Raw genomic sequence first — 16,005 nt, 5'->3', positions numbered from 1 at the left:
CACACCCACAGATAGACGCCAACGTATTTGAAGGTCATCCAAGCTGTAAGCACTGTGGGGGGGCAACCAGAGCAGCCCCCCTTGAAACAAAGCTGTCTCTCAGCCCAGTCTTGGGGGTCAGGGAGGAAGCTCGGGGCGGGGAAGGGGAGAAGTGGTGCTTTCCATCCGGGCTGGGTGCTTAAGGCTGGGCCGCCTCGGAGGATGCTTGGCCCCGGGAGGGCCTAGGTAACCATGGAGCCCCATTGTTCTCCGGGAGCGCGGCCCAGGTGGGATCAAGGCAGGGGCTCCAGCTCGGGGAGCCCAGCTGCCGCCCCCCCCCGGGGCCGGGCTCGGGGCGGCCGCCCGACCCGGGCTGGCCAGGACAGCGGCCAGGTGAAGTGGGCGGGCCGGGAGGCGGGCGGGCCGGCGCCCCTCCCCTCGGGCTGGGGCCCGCCCTCGCCGCCGCCGCCTCGCCTCAGTCCAGGTTCTGCCTCCCGCTGGAGGCGAAGCGCCCTCTGGCTCGCTCCCACCTTCTGCTTCTCGTCCTCGGTCCGAGCGACCGGAGGGAGGGCTGGTGCGGGCGCTCGCCGGCGCGGCTCAGGGTCCGGGCGAGCCCGGCCGGCGACCCCCGGCTTGCCTCCGCCGTGCGCGCCCTGCCAGTCCTCTCCCAGGGGGAAGGGGGCGAGCAACTGAGGCAGCGAGCGCGGCCGCCCGCCCCCCGGGGACAGAGCCGAGGGGCTGCGGGGCCCCAGGGGCCAGGGCAGCTGGGCGGGGCGGCCAGGGCCAGCGGCGGAGACCGGAGCTCGGCCGGCGGCGGCGGATCCTCGGGGACCCACGGCTCGTAAGTTGCTTCCCCTTGGGTCCACGGAGGCTCGGGAGCTGCGGCTCGGCTCGCCTCGGGCCGGGGCCGGGGCCGGGGGGTGGCGCTGGCATTCTCTTTGCAACCCTCAGATCTCAGGGAGGAGAGCTGACAAAATTCCGTTACCCGAAAGATCACAGTCCCCAGCAGTCCTGGAAGGACACAAGGGGGCCTAAACCAGCCCGAAGGCAGGAAGCCAGAGAGCCAGCTATTATTACACGATGCATGCCCACCAGCTTTCAGGGTGCGGCTGCCTGGGGACAACGTCGTCTCGCTGGGCGGGGGGCACAGCCATGCCGGGACCTCCATTGTGTTTTCTGGTTTGCTCACCGCATCCCACATGGCCCGAGGCTCCCACTATGCGCTGTGCTCTAGGGTTGGCATCGCCCCTATTGTAGCCTTCCTGAGAGAGAGAGAGAGAGAGAGAGAGAGAGAGAGAGAGAGAGAGAGAGAGAGAGGAAGTTCAGCCTGGTGCGGCGCTAACCTGCTGGCCAAGGAGCCGAATTGTGCTTTTTGAAAAACTGGTTTCTGAACAGCTGAAGCCATTTGAAAGATTCCCCCCCCCCCCCCGCCCAAACTTCTAAGTGGCTTGTTTTAAGCGACCATCACTCAGATGGAGAGTGGCGTTGATCTAATTAGAGCCATTTACTGAGGAGGGCTTATTGCACCGGCTCTCTTCTTCTGCATCCACTCCCCCTTCCTGCTCTGAGACGCATGTGTTTCATCATAAAAATAGAAAGGAGCCTATTTTTTGGCAGGATGTCCTTCTTAGCTGCTCGGGACGGAAGGGGTCAGTTTAAAAATAAATACATGCTTGAACGTTGCATTACCTAACCAGCCCAAGACTGTGACTTTAGGCTACAGCGTAAAGGGAGATCAAAGTCAAGTCTACAGCTGTGTTGAAAAGCCTTAAAACCCCCCATACTCCGGGGCTCTGTTGACAGCTAAGCCATTCCATTTGACTTTAAAAGACAAAGCAAAAGATGAAACAGCAAGCGGATGAATCCAAATGCTGTTCCAACAAGAGCAGCATCGCTGTCTAGCATCATGAAACCACCAGGTCCTGAACAGGATGCTTTGTGTAGACCCAAGGGAGGAAGATACCAGAAGGAAAGAGCTAGTCTAACCTCAGCTAAGCTATTGCTCAAAGCTCAGACGGCTCTCGAATCAGTGAGGGATTGTCTTTTGGGTGCTATCTCTAGAAAACAATCAGTGAGAGATCTCCCTTTTAATAAGATCACAGGAAGACAAAGGTCCTCTGAGCAAAGAATCAAATCGATGAAAGATTTCCTGGAATCTCAGAGGGCCAGTTATATGACTTGAAAGAAATAGATGTCTAAACAGTTTTTGTGAAAGAGCTTACTCTGAGGAAAGGAACTTCTTTTCCTACTAGTTTTGGTGGGGTGTATCAATGGAGCATTGAAGGTCAAATTAATTAAGGTTTGATTGGAGCAAAGTATGTACTAAATGGTTGGGATTCCAAAACAAAAACAAAAGGAATCCAACTCAGTGCCTTTCCTCAGATGGTCTAGATGTAAAATTTTGATCACAAGTTAGTAAACATGAGTTTATATGTGTTTGTATATAATATAATCACTTAAGAGGCTCTAATTTTAGTAAGGTGGGGAAAGGGGTTGCAGAAGGGAGGAAGTGGTACTGGAAAAAGAGTATATGTTGGAGAATCTTAGTCAAAAATTTAATTCCTGTACTTCAGGAATAGTGCTAGATACTGGAGCAGTATTTCACAGAAGGTGGTATTAAGGTAATCTTTGGAAAGAGCTAGCAGCAGAGTGAGAAAGGTCCTACTGAACTCTGATTCCACTGGTAATTGTGAATATTCACTTCTGTTTGTTTGTTTCTTTTTTTTTTTTAAAGATTGGAGGTCTGTTTCTTTCTTTTTAAAATAATGGAAGTGGGGCAGCTAGGTGGTGAACTGGAAAGTACAGGGCCCTGGAGTCATAAGGACCTGAGTTCACATCCGGCCTCAGATTTCTTAATAATTACCTAGCTGTGGGACCTTGGGCAAGTCACTTAGCCCCTTTGCCTTACAAAAACAAACAAAAAGACTGGAGGTTTTTCTTCATACACTTACATGTGATACAAGATTAAATAAACATTCAGTTTTTAAAAATCCTACAGAAGGGCCTCACATAAGTTGAATTGCCCTATCTGCTTTGCAGCCTTTTCTTTAATGTGGTATTTGGTTTTACATCCAGCATATTCCTAAAAGCAACTCTTCGTGCTGACGAAGCCCATGGTGTTATCCAGTCTTGAAGATAGAGTTGTTTTAACTTATCCTCCAGAAGTTTTTACCAGACCACAGAACTTTCACAAGCTCATCTGACACTTGTCAGCCATAGCGGTGATGCAGCTGATGGCAATGTGAAGAAGGCTCATGAGAAGTCCAGGACCACTGTTCTGGATTGTATCTTCCATTGTAATTTAAATTATTGCTTGAGTCTGGTTTCATTTAGGCCTAGCCCATTTTCTTTCTGGCTATCATTCAGTGGGCCTGTTCCTGTTTTTTCAAGGAAGAAACAAGAACTTAAAACTATATTTAACTGTATTACTTAAAAAAAATACAACCTCTGTTAGAATTAGCCACTAAATCTTCTTGCCAAGTATTGAATTCTTGGAATTCTCCAAAAATATCCTCGTATAAGAATCTAGTCTAGTATTCATTGTGGGGGCATATTTTGAGAGGTTAGTTTAAGTGGAATTGCAAGGTTGTTCTGAGAGCAGTATTACAAGTAGACTAATTTTTTTTTTATAGGAAGCAAAGTGGGGCAGTGAAAAAGTCAGAGATCTGGGTTCAAATATCTTTGGTGTGATCTTGGACAAATGTATCTTGGTTTTAATTTCTTAATCTAAAGAACAAAGGATGTTGGATTTGGTGACTTCCATCTCTAAATCTAACCTAACATTATGATCTCTTTTGGTTTTCAAAGAAAGCTTCTAAGCATAATCAACAAGCATTTATTAAGTGTTTAGTAGGTGACTCAGTGGGTAGAGTACTGGGCCTGAAATCTGGAAGACATGAGTTTTAAATCCAGGTTCAGATAACATCTGTGTGACCCTGGGCAAGTCATTTAACCTGTTTGCCTTAATCCATTGAAGAAGGAAATGGCAAACCACTCTAGTCTCTTTGCCAAGAAAATCACTGGGACAGCATTAATATACTGTGATCCACAGGATCACAAAGAATTGAACATGGCCAAACAACTTCAATATGCCAAGTTCTGGGGTTACAAAGAAAGGTAAGCCCTCACAGAGTTTAATTAGAGCAAAGCTGCTATTCAGTCCTTTCAGTCCTTTCCCCCTCTTCCTGTCCCCATTGGGAATTATCTTGGCACTGATAATGGAATGGTTTTCCATTTCTTCCTCTTGCTCTTTTCTGACTTTTTTGTTTTTTCAAGGCAATGGGGTTAAATGACTTGCCCAAGGTCACACAGCTAGGTAATTATTAAGTGTCTGAGGCTAGATTTGAACTCAAATCCTCCTGACTCCAGGGCTATGCTTTATCCAATGAGTCACCTAACTTCCCCCTCCTTTAGCTCTTTTACACGTAAGGAAACTGAGTCAAACTCAAACACGGTTAAGTGATTTGCCCCAGATTACACAGTTAAGGCCAGATTTGAATTCAGGAAGATGAGTTTTCCCCGATTCCAACTCCAGTACTCTATTTAATATAACACCTACTGACCTTTATGGGGACTTGCAATAAAACTAGAAAGAAATAAGAGAGACCCCTGGTATAGGTATAGTTATCTATGGTAAAGGTATGGAAAGGGATTCTTGAGTTATGGACCCCTGAATGAGAGTTCTAGTTATACCACCTATTCACATTATTTTAGCTTCTGGTTATGTAGCTATTGCTCTCCTTGCCATTACCTCTTGCTAAATAACAGTAATAGTTAGCAGTCAGAGGCAATGTGGTATGGATTAGTTAGTAACTGTAAAAATACCATATGTGTCCTTCTTGTGGATGTTGGAAGTTTACAGTATAACGGGATAGATTAGAGAAAATGAAGAGCAGTAACAATGATGCATTTGGAAAGGGTGCCATGGCAGATTAGGAAAAAGGACATTTAGGGGAATTCTGTTAGAGATAGCATCTTAGTAGGGCAGGGCTGACTCCTTTTCAAGATTAAGAAAGCAAGGGGAAGTTGCTTTCTTGGAATAAAACAAACAAATCTGTAAAAAGAGCTAGAAATAGCTCTTCTACAGATGTTTCTGTCAGATGCTTGACTCCCAAGATAAGATGCAATATAAGGAAGAATGGGGAGCAACTTTCTGATACACCATCCTTTAGATATTACAATAGACACAAATGCCACAAAACTGGCTAGATAAGAGGCTGGTGTGAAAGATACAGAAAGAAATCCTTTGAAACTCAGAACTAGACTGGATAACCCTAGTGGCCTGTTCTAGCCACTGTTATCTTAGAAGCCTTGGTTTTGTGATTAGCAGTGAGACTCTAGTAAGGCAGGCCATGATTATGTAGTAGAGAAAGTAACAATTTAAAAGAAGTCACACTGCCTTTGGAAAAGAATGGAAAAGTCAATGGAGCTGTCCAACCATATCTGCATCTTTTAGTTCTTTCTGTGTGTGTGTGTGTGTGTGTGTGTGTGTGTGAGAGAGAGAGAGAGAGAGAGAGAGAGAGAGAGAATGTGAATTACATAACAGAATTAGTTCAATAGTATTCAGAAGATTCTCTCCCTTTAAAGATACTTTGCTTTCTGCCTTACATGACCTACAGCACTTAAGATTTCATGAAAGTATGTTTCTTGCTTTTAGGTGAATTTGGGTAAAGCTTATATATACCTTTTCCTTATTCCATTTAAAAATATTAAAGAGATTAAATGGAAAAATTGACTTTCAGAATAGCTAGCTTTACATGGAAAGTGACAAGTCTAGTTTTAAAGAAAATAATTTTCTCTAGAGAGAGAGAGGATGGAGTTCACTAATACCTAAATATTTGTTGTTGTTGGGCATATTAGTTCAAAAGGAAGCCACAGACCTTGAGTTTAGATGAAGAAGAAAGGAACTTTTCATTTATGTTGCTTCATGTTTACGTTTTCTTTGGGATTAGTCATTTTATTTTGGAGTCTTCACTAAACAATTGTGCAGAAAAAAAAGTGCCCAGGAGCGATGATCTGGTATGTTAATACATTAATAAGAATCTACAAATATTTTAGCAACTAATTGCTACAAGATGTAGAACAGGAAACCATAAGATAGATCTTTCTATTTGATAAAGCAAGCAAGTGACTCAGAGGTGGTTTGGGCCCTGGAGTCCTAGAATCTAAGCTCTAGTCTCAGATTTGCTGATGGGTCAAGGATTAATTTCTTGGAGATGGTTTTTTCTCACCCAGAAAATAAGTAGTTGCATTAGATCATGACATCAGGGAAGTAATGCCATGACAAAAACCATCTGAATCCAGTGGCCAGATGTGAATCAGAATGCCAGGAGATGACTCTGGATATGGAGACAATCAGAGCAAAGTGAATTGCCCAAAGTCTTACAACTAGCAATTATCAAATGTCTGAGGTTGCATTTGAACTCAGGTCCTGCTGACTCCTGGGTGGGTACTCTGTTCACTGTGCCACCTAGCTACCCTCATATGGTAAGGTTAAGTAAAGTTAAGTGATATGTGTGTCCCAGTAACAAAACCTACGTGTAGCTCTTACAAAAGCTAAATAAAGCAAATGCTAGAACCACCATGTAAAGTGACTATTTAGACAACCTATAGTACTAGTAAAGTTCACTTTAAAATTTATTTGAATCATAAAAATTATAATAAATTCTTGAATACTTCAACTGACTTGTCCCATGTTTCCACCATGGTGTGTATTGGAACTCCTCTCTGTCATTTTTATCCTGTGCAGTTCCTGTCCATTTCTCAATTGCTCCTTAGAGGTCAGTGAGCTTTCTTGAGGTCTTTTTCACATTCCTTGAGCATTAGAGTAAACCCTGGCAACTCCTTTTTTAATTATTCATTTTCTTATGTTTTTATGTCAATCATTGTTCATTGTTAGAAATATGCATCGCTTATGTGTGCCCATCTGTCCATTACAACTTAATCATCCACAACTCTGATTCTTCAGAGAATTACAAGTTTTGCAATCATCCAGCATCATTTACTTTAAAAAAAGGATAGACTTTTATGCTGGAAAACAATTTTGTTGTGTGGTGGTGGTTCAACCATGTCCGACTCTTCATGACCCCAATTGGTGTTTTCTTGATGAAGATATTGGAATGGCTTGCTATTTTCTTCTCCAGCTCATTTTTACAGATGAGGGACTGAGATAAATAAGTGACTTGCCCAGTTTGCCTAGGCCAGATTTGAACTGAATATGGGTCTTCCTTGACTTTAGTCCTTTCACTGTAACCCCTATGTTACCTAGCTGTTTCTCCAATCTGCTTAGCTTCATTGAAAATGCTGCATAGTTTTCTGAAATGAAAGTTAGCTTACTCTTAACCTCCTGAATTTGGGACATAGCTTATATTCTGTCTACAGTACCTGTCCCAGATATGTGTGGATGAACTAATGAAATGGAATGACCATGCTATGGGAGGTGAATAATCTGGAAAAGAGGAATTTTTAATTCATTTATTTATTCCTATAAAGATGGTAAGGTTTTACTTACTAGTCTGGAGCCTTGCTATAATACTACTTATCATCTACAAAGAGTAGCAAATATAGGATTGACTGCACCATTCACAGGGAATTCTTCCACTTAGACTTCTACTCATAATAGTGGCAAACACCTTGGACAGGCTTAAGTCTTCTATTTCATTTCTGCCTTTAATTTCTCAAACTATTCAATGTTTTTCCTAAGGTTACATTTATCAATGATCATTTTAAGAAATTGCTGTGTAGGGGTAGCTAGGTGGCGTAGTGTATAAAGTACTGGCCCTGGAGTCAGGAGTACCTGGGTTCAAATCCAGTCTCAGACATTTAATAATTACCTAGCTGTGTGGTATTGGGCAAGCCACTTAAGCCCATTTGCCTTGCAACCCCCCCCCCAAAAAAAAAAGAAATTGCTGAGATTCTTTGTTGGAAGAGAAGCCTTTAAGACAAATGCTCTTTTTAAAAATGTAATAAATAAACACAGTTTTTATAATGAATAATAATTATCACTAAATTATTAATAGATCCAACTAACAAGCACAATGGTGATAAATTAATAATTCTCTTTAATAACTTGTTAATGCTTAATAATTAATAATACAGTTTTTAATTAATAAGTTCATTATTTATACTATTCATTGGTTGTGTGAGTATATGAGATTTGATCTGCTGTCTTTTGCAACCCTTTTTATCTTTTCCTCAAAGATACTTATGGTGCATATGTAGAACAGTCTTATCACCATAAAATGATGGGAAAGATAGGTGGCATAGTGAATAGATTGTTGATAATAAGTTCATTATTTATACTATTCATTGGTTGTGTGAGTATATGAGATTTGATCTGCTGTCTTTTGCAACCCTTTTTATCTTTTCCTCAAAGATACTTATGGTGCATATGTAGAACAGTCTTATCACCATAAAATGATGGGAAAGATAGGTGGCATAGTGAATAGATTGTTGAAATAAGGAAGATGTGAGATCAAATATTGACTCAGACATTTACTAATGTGTGATCCTGAACAGATCACTTAACCTTTTCTAAAAATGGGGGGGGGGACTTGGGGGTCTCCATGGTCCCTTCAATCCTATGAAAATCTTTGAGAAAGTAGGCACATGGATGAGGAACTACTGATGTCCTCTGAATCAAAATTTTTGTTTTAATATCATTCATTTTTTTCTATTTTTTCTATCTTCCCTTTTCTGATAGATCGTGCAAAATAACTCCCTAAAGCTAGCAAAATTGTGCTGCCTCAAGGTTAGATGTTTTCAGTGTCCAACTGTTCTGAATTTCATCTCTTACATACCTGGGACTAAGGTATTAGGGTTCAAATGAGGGTTGATCCATTGTAAATGATGAAAACAGATGTTATAAAATGTTTATGGGTAGATTTTCTTTATTACTTTGCTGTTTTCCTAACAATATTTCATCTTGGAATGCTGGCTCATTGCACCTCCCATCAAGACATTTGTAGATTTGTTATACCTACCTAGCTTTCTGCTGTCTGCTAAGACAATGTGGTTGATAAACTCCCATCATTTTGCTCCCCAATGTTTTTGTTGTTCTTGTTGTTGAGTTGTTTTAATCATGTCCATCTCTTTCAAGACCCCATTTGGGATTTTCTTGTCAAAGATACTAGAGAGATTTGCCATTTCCTTCTTCTGATGTCATTTCCTCTTCTGATTGATGAAGAAGCTAAGGCAAACTGGATTAAGTGACTTATCCAGAGTGATCACACAGCTAGTAAGTATCTGAGACCAGATTTGAACTCATGAATATAAGTTTTCCAAACTCTAGGCCTCAGCACTCTACCCATTGGGATACCTAGCTGCCTCTCAACTGGTTCTTCTCTTAAACCATTTATTAAAATAAACCTGTTGATATATACTATATAGGCATCTTTTGTATAAACATATACTATATATGTAATAATAGTATCCATATTATAATTATATATAATATATGAATGAAATATGGTATATGTATAACATTATTATTAATATAAAGTGTATATTATAATAAATATTTTGTATATATATATATATTTCTGCTTGGCAAGTCCAACATTTACAGGCAATAGAACTTTCTCTTTTAATATCCTTGTTTTCAGAAAATGATAAAGTTAATATAAATTGTAATCCCCTTTCCCCCCACACCCCCATTTTCTGCTTTTTAGCATCAATAGTCATTTAAACAGGTTAGGTTGAATGTACTGCAATTGTATGAAATAGCTTCACATAATTATTCCTTATAATTTGATGACGATTTTGACTCTTGTTTCAATTAGTTGATAATCTGACCAATGTGTCCACCCCCACCATTCCCTCCCCCAAGCTGATTTCACTAGAGCTCACTTAGCAATTAGTCGATTTTTTTTAGTGAAAGCAGGGGCTTCTGAGTGTCTTCCAAAAACCCTTATGATAGATGAAGGTTCTGAATAAACACATTTCTCATGCCTGAGTCATCATTTTCCAACACACTTTGCACCATTCTCCCCTGTGCTCACCTTCATGTTATAAAGACTTTGATATTACAGATACATTAACTTGCTTTGAAGGATGTTGTCAGGTTAGTTATAGAATTTGTCTCTTCAGAGAAGCTACAATTATCTTTATGGTTGTCTTTTTGCTCATACTTATTGTGAGTAGAGTACGACAAGATAATTAAGAACCTTTTTGAACAGATGTTTCTTATTCAGGATGTAATCAATCCCTTTGTCTCCATAAAAGAATTGGTCAGTATCCTTTCTCCCATTTAGTTTCAACTGCCTTCTGTCTTTGGATTTCAATTAAGAGAATATCAGTGTTGACAGGGTTCACTTATCATAGGGTGTACCAACCTGTTGGTCACTCGACTTAATCTCACATTTAGACTACTTACAGTTAAGTAAGGAGGATACAGTGGCTAGGGAGCCAGATCTGGAGTCAGAAAGATCTGAGTTCAAATCCAGGTTCAGATACTGTGTGACTCTAGGCAAGTCACTTAACTCTGTTTGCCTCAGTTTCCTCATCTGTAAAATGTACTGGGAAAGGAAATAGCAAAAGGCTTCAATATTTTTACCAAGAAAATCCCAAATAGGGTCATGAAAAGTTGGGTTTGAGTGAACAGCAATTAATATTTATAAATGTTCAAGGAGTGTGATTCTTCAAACCCTTTCTCCCTTTGTCTTCACTCCACTATTCTGTAGTGGAAGGGGGATTCACATAGGCCTGGGGATCACTGTTTTTCACAAACACACACACACACACACACACACACACACACACACACACACACACATATTTGTTTCATGAGTGGCTATTACTATTACCAAAGAATCATATTGATTTTATTGGCAATGGTCTTCATACTTAGCTGCTATATAATCCTTGTGTAGTAGAATCTGCCTTGAAATATTTGGAGCATCACAGAACTTGACAGAACTCCTCTGTCAAATCCACTGCATTGCCTTCAAGAAACTGCAGTCACTCTTATGTGACAGTCAGGCAGTGAAGCAGGACTTTTTGGAGGAAGACAAGTAATAAAATTTATGAAATTTATCTACCAAGTAGAACAATTATTTTGAAATCTTATTTTTTCACTTTTAGTTTTTCCAAAAAACAGCCTAAATTTCAAAAGCAAGTTAAATTAATTGGAGACAAGTTTTTTGTGTGAAAACAATATTGAATTTAATAAAACCCCAAATTGGAGAGACAACAGATCTTGGCACTTGTCTTATTTCTCCCACTAAATGTGGACAAGTCACTTTCACCTCACTTAGCCTCAGTTTTTCCATCTGCAGAAGTATGAGGTTAGATTGTATACTTTCTAAGGTTTTTAGCAGAAATAATATTCTAATATTTCATTATTTTATAACAAAGCCCACAAACCAACCAGACCAGATACATTGTTATCTGTTTCTTCCCTTGAAATTGTCTTCTTTGAAGTTGTTATCTGGTAAGAACATGTCCCTGTCATTTATCTGGTTTCATGTAAGTATTAGACATCAATCATCTTAAATGCAGAGAAAGCAAAAACATTTGCTGCCCTGGCTAGGTTATAGGACATTCAGTTCCACTAAGACTGACCATGGAGAAGTTGCTTTACTATTCATGATAATGGCTAAAGAAGAGTGGAAGGGAAGGTATTCTTCTCCAATTAGCCATCAGAATCCAGAGTCCCATGAGCAGAATTTGAACTGGCTAGAGGACTTTGCTGAGGAGAATTAGCATGGCTGGGTCTCTTGGTCACAGACAGTATTCCATACCTGAGCTAGCTATTTCAAATATGTATGGTATTTTGGTCATAAGATTGGGTTGGATTCTTATTGTCCAAGTATCCATAGAATAAGTAATAATAGCTAATAATTACATTGCCCTTCCAGGCTGTGTATTGTTTTATTGTTTCTCACAACAACCCTAAGTAGGTGCTATTATGTTCATTTTACAGATTAGAAAACTGAGGCAAACAGAAGTTAAAGTGATTTGCCCAAGGTCACAAAGTTACTAAGTAAATGAGACTGGATTTGAAGTCAGGTCTTCCTAACTCCAGTCTATCTACTAGGACATCAGTTCATTCAAGTCTTTCCAGCTTTTCTGAAGTCTGACTGCTCATAACTTAAAACTACACCATCACATTCAGGTACCAAGTCTGACTGTAGATCAAAACATACTATTTTTACTTTTTAAAATTTGTTTTATGGATTTTCTTTCCTTATTTTTCCCCTTTAATTCTGATTCTTCTTTCTCAACATGACTAATATGGCCAAGATTACTCTCTCATGGAAAAGTGGATAGGGAAGGGAGGGTGGTAGAAAAATGTGGAACTCAAGAGTTTACAAAAAGATAATGTTGAAAGCTATCTTTGCATGCAGCTGAAAAAATAAAAATATTAAAAAAACAAACAAAAACAAATGCACCCTTACTGTATGAGTATGGAGGGCTCACTGGGACGGGACTGAGAATTAATTGTGCAATTGTGAGAGTCAGTCAGCAAGGAATGATTTTAAGTATCACTCACTGTATATCAAACTGGGGATAGAAAGGAAGGCAAAGACAGTCCTGCCCTCAAGGAGTTTACAGTTTAATATTTGAAGTATGAGAATCAGAAGAATTTCACTGCAAAGTATATTTCCTGCTGAAGCTATTTTGGGGATGGAGTGGGAGGGAGCATGGTTTAGAAGAAGGGCAGCTTGTGCTTTAAATAGTTGGAAGGATCTGTCCTTTTGTTCTTTAGTCTGTCCAATTGTTTGTGACCCTATTTGAGATTTTCTTGGCAAAGATATTGGAGTAATTGTCCATTTCCTTCTCCAGCTCATTTCACTGATGAGGAAACTGAAGCAAAAAAAAGGTTAAATGACTTGTCCAGGGTCACAGAGCTATAAAGTATTTGAGGCTAAATTGGAAATTAGGTCTTCCTGACTTCAGGCCTAGTATTCTATCCAATGTAACCTGTAGCTGTCCTAACAATGAACTCTATCAATAATTGATCTATCATTCAGATTCTTAGAGAATCACACAGGGAAATGAGAATGAGTGATTGGAGCCATCCAGTGAAAGGCAAACCTTAAATCGAAGTGTCTTTTTTGAGCTTCCAAATCTTTTTTGGAATGGAGATATGTCAAATCAAGTAAATAGTAATGTATTATATACCTACAACATGCAGTCTCTGACTTCAAGCTCATAGTCTAGTGGAGGACACTGTTCACTCACATCCAACTCTTTCTGACCCCATTTGGAATTTTCTTGGCAGAGATACTGAAGTAGTTTGCTATTTCTTTCTCCAGCTCATTTTACAGGTGAGGAAACTGAGACAAAGGGGCGGCAGGTAAGTTGACTTGCTTAGAATCACATAGCTGGTTAGTGTCTGGGGCCTGAGTGCATGTAGTCGCCTCCTTAGGGTAGCTCTGTTGCTCTGTGGATAGTGTTCCCATCCTGGAGTCAGGAAGACCTGAGTTCAAATCAGACCCACTAAGAGGAGACTCCATGCAAACATTTTTGAGAACACATATATAGCTACAGGATATATAGGATAAATATCAGGAAACAGAATATTTAATGATGCAATTCAGTTAGCATTTGACTTTGTAAAATAAATATTTATTAATTATCTCCTGTGCTCTAGACTTTCTGCTATAGCCTTTCTGATTACAAAGGTAAAAACAAATTAACCCTTGCCCTTCAGGTGTTGGAAGTAGAAGGTGAAGGAGAGACACCTTAAGTACACAGATAAAGAATTACCATTTGCGGAATGGAGGGAAAATCTTGAAAGGTTTCCAGGGCTGACATGACTCTGGATTCTCCCAGGAAGCTGGGGATTCTAAAAGACTGAGGTAAAAAGAATACATTTTAGGCATTGGGGTAGGAGGAGGGAAGCCTAGTACAGCTTTTTTTTATGTGAGGTCTGAAACAGAATTGCCTTATAAGAGCCCTAAGGTTTTCAGAGAAATAGTTTGGGGATAATTACAAGGAAGGACATAACTAATTTTTAAGAACATTTTAAAAACTAAAAATGGAAACCACTTCTTTACCTTCAAGCCCCACCCACATGGATTTAGTTTCTTTAGGTTATTGGTTTCCCAAGGATATTCTCTGACTTAATCCCAAGGAGCTGAATGATCTATCAGTTGTATAGTGGAATTATGGGTCATTTCCTACTCTTTTCTCAGAGAATCAATTCTAGGACTTATTTTAAATAACCACACCTACTCTTCATCCATTCCAATCCAACTTCCAACACTCCCTACTAATCAGTTCCCAAGCTTTCCCTTCAAAAGTTTCTGTTAGCCCATTAAGACATTTATCATATATATTATATATAATTTGTATAATATATAATCTATTATATAAATTTATTATATATTATAAACTGCTGATATTGGGAACATAATAAAAAAACTACTTTATGTAACCAGTCCTCCTTTGCATAGTCTTCATTTCTAACAGCTTGGTGAGAATTAGAAACAGTGCTAAACATTTTTCAGCACAACGCAAAAATTGAAGCTTCCTTCTGAAGATGATTTAAAAAAAAGTCTTAAACCCCATAAAGTAAATGCTATCATTATCCCCCCATTCTAGAGTTGAGGAAACTGAGAAAGAGAGGAGGTTGTGATTTGACCAGAATCCCATAGCTAGTGAGAGTCTGAGGTCAATTTGAACTCAAATGTTCTCTGTCTACTGTACTGTACCATCTAGCTTCCTCTCTTCCAGCTTACCATGGTGATATAAATCTGCCCTATCCAGAAATGCCTCGAATCTTTCTTTGACATGGAAATGCTTTGAATCATACCATCAAAAAGTCAGAAGGGACTTCTGAGTCATTTAGTCTAATTTGTACTTTATTATTAGAGAAGAGGGATGAGATTTGTCTTTGTTTTCTCCAGCCTTTACACCACTGTGGCACAGAGGAGAAATTTAATAAAGACTCATTGAATGTCTGAATAAAAATCTCTTCTAAAGTATCTGTAGCAAGGTGTCACTCATTCTTTGCTTAAAAACCTAAGATGAAGGTGGGGGAAATTCACTGTTTCCCAAAGCAGCACATTCTTTCAAGTAACTAATGGTTAGAAGTTTTCCAATTGGTCTCTCAGCAAGTCATACCCATTTCTCCTAATTTTGTCCTTTGGACAAAGGAGTGGAATCCTTTCTCTACCTAACAACCTTGAAGATGGTTTTCACACCTGATTCCTCCCACCCCCAGTAGACTTTTCCCCTTGCTAACCATCTCTGATTGAATAATAACTAATCATGCCATACTGCCTTTTACATTCTTCACCTAGGCTTTATTGCAAATCTAGCCCATGAGAGAGAATATTTATTTGACTTTCCTTCTCTTCTCTATCCCAGTTCTTTAATGGAGTAGTCATTTACTCCTACGTTTTTGACATTTCTTCTCCCACATCTCATTCTTCTTTGTGGGTTCCAATCAGGTCCAGAATAGCAGTTCCATTTATCATTTGCTTCACCTTTCTAAGGATAAAACTATTGTTAAGGCCAGCCACATTGTTTAGTGACTCTGATTTTGGCAGAGGAAGCTGCAGCAGATGTCCCCTATCACTGCAGTTTTATGCTTCCATGCCAGTTTTGTGATTTGTTTCTAGAACTCTGATTCCAATTCCTCCTTCTGTCTCAGTCATCTGTAGTATGTCCCCATAACTGAATTATTCCTGTTAGTCTCTACATTGACACTGTCTAGCTGGGTGACCCTGGGCAACCTCAAGGCACCTCTCTTAAATACTTGTTATTGTATTTTGGCCCTCCCCAGGCTCCTGGTTTTTGAAGTAAAAGTGCCCTTCTCTGTCCTGTCTCTTTTAAATAAATCATATCTTTCTGGAATCATGGTATAGTCATCAAGAATTTACTTCCTTATTGTTTAGGATCATTAATTTACTCTGTTTATTACCTGGTCTTAAATCATTCACATTTAGATATCTGGGGCCACGGGTTTTATAATTGACTGCCTTCAAGGATTTTGTCTCCCATGAATGACTGGTCTTATGCTAGTCATCATCTTATGTCAAACCTAACCCTCTATGTGATTCCAAGTTTGGCAAATCA

The 16,005-nt window shown here is 39.9% G+C and overlaps 1 protein-coding gene across 2 annotated transcripts in view; it reads left to right on the top strand.

Annotated features, from left to right (window-relative positions):
- Nucleotides 1–331: 331 nt before the first annotated feature.
- Nucleotides 332–16,005, top strand: part of CDC42EP3 (CDC42 effector protein 3) — a 40,748-nt gene continuing 25,074 nt past the window's right edge. The window contains exon 1 of one of the 2 annotated variants that reach the window (XM_074203981.1): nucleotides 332–820. The gene's annotated coding sequence lies outside the window, so the exon portion shown is untranslated. Of the gene's footprint in view, nucleotides 821–890; nucleotides 9,215–16,005 lie in introns of those variants that run through there. The other variant, XM_074203989.1, reaches the window with a different exon arrangement.

Source organism: Macrotis lagotis, chromosome 1, assembly GCF_037893015.1.
Source record: "Macrotis lagotis isolate mMagLag1 chromosome 1, bilby.v1.9.chrom.fasta, whole genome shotgun sequence".
Lineage (NCBI taxonomy): Eukaryota > Metazoa > Chordata > Mammalia > Peramelemorphia > Peramelidae > Macrotis > Macrotis lagotis.
This window is presented reverse-complemented; position numbering and strand designations above follow the sequence as displayed.